The sequence below is a fragment of the Quercus suber genome, unplaced genomic scaffold (assembly GCF_002906115.3).
Source record: "Quercus suber isolate HL8 unplaced genomic scaffold, Cork oak 2.0 scaffold_465, whole genome shotgun sequence".
Classification (NCBI taxonomy): Eukaryota; Viridiplantae; Streptophyta; class Magnoliopsida; order Fagales; family Fagaceae; genus Quercus; species Quercus suber.
Genome location: NW_027069916.1, coordinates 922 through 2,610, shown reverse-complemented (window position 1 = coordinate 2,610; position 1,689 = coordinate 922).

The following is a 1,689-nucleotide window of genomic DNA, read 5'->3' as shown; positions in this document are numbered from 1 at the left end:
AAAAAAAAAAAAAAAAAAGTTAGGAACACAATAAATGTCACGATATTTTCTCAATACCTTTATTTTAGCTATGGTGGGCCCTAGTATGATATTTTATAATTTTATTTTAGAGTAATAATACATCCACAACATTTTTATAACAAATCCTAAGTAGTAAATTATTATTGGTTTTTAATTAGGACAACCACTTTAAACTATGCATTAAAAACAAAAACTAGCAGAAGAAAATTGTGTGTGAAACAGTGAATTTTTGCTCACTAAATTTGACTAAACCAAAAAAAAAAAAAAAAAAAAAAAAAATTCTAGGAACACAATAAATTGTCACAATATTTTCACAATACGTTTATTTTCAGCTGTGGTAAGTTTCGGTCTGATATATTATTATTTATTTTATAGAAATGATATCTCCATAACAAATTCTAAATGGCAAGTTGTTATTGATTTCAAAATGGATCCACGACTGATATCACTTTTTTATCCATCAATAGTAGCTTATTTATGATTTATTGTGAAATTAATGTGAAAATGTTGTGGACTTAGAATTTTTATTTATTTGATCTATAAGAATCTGAGATCTCAACAAGTGTTACAACATTTTCACAAAACATTTATTTTCAATTGTGATTGATTACAGTTTCATATTTTATTATTTTAGTTCGACCTATAAGAAATTAACTCCTTAATAATTGTGAAATTTGTTGTGTCAGTATAACAATATATACGCCAACTCATATAAATATTAAAAAAAAAAAAAAGCACAAACCAATGACTGAAGGAAAAAAAAAATCCAATGAAGTGATAAACAATGCATATTGAATAAACCAAAAAATACTGTAGCTTTTATACATTAACACAATAAGTGTTACAACATTTTTACAATACATTTATTTTCAGTTGTGGTTGATCATAGTTTCATATTTTATTATTTTATTTCAACTTATAAGAAATTGACATCTCAATAATTGTGAAAATATTGTGAAATTTGTTGTGTTAGTATAACAATATATATGCCAGCTCATATAAATATTTTTTAAAAAAATAAGTAGAAACTGCTAAGTAGAAAAAAAAAAACACACACACACACACACTATAGCTACTGTAGTTACAATACCAATTGAACAAACCAAAAAAGCACTGTAACTACTGTGGATTTGCGCATTCGTGCTTTGTATATATAGAAATATATAGAAGCCTATCCATACACTCTCCCTTTCCTAAAATTGGACACAAGGAAATAATATCCTTCAATGTTAGAAATCCCTCAAATGCTAGAAGGAGAAGAAAAGGCAAGTAAGAGAAGAGAGGGTTGAGAATTCGATGGATAGGGTTAGGGTTTTGTTTAAGGGTCCGACAATGTTTGACATTTTTAAGAAGTCTCAAATTTTGATCCTAGCAGGCTAACACTACTATGTCCATGAGTCCATAAGCTCCTCAGTGCCACTCAAGTGACTCCCTGTGCTGTGACTATGAATGTTTGTTTTTCAATTAAAACATAATTTGTATTTTCTCACTGCTATGGTGCCATTAATGTTAGTTAAGACTTGAGACTTGAGACCTTACTAATTAAGTATTCTCCATCTATCAAGTTATACATACAAGAGCATTCACATCAGTCCGTAATATTAGAAAAATGTGTAGAATTTACACTGTTTTGCCTAAAAATAACTCACATCAGTCCGTGTAAATTTA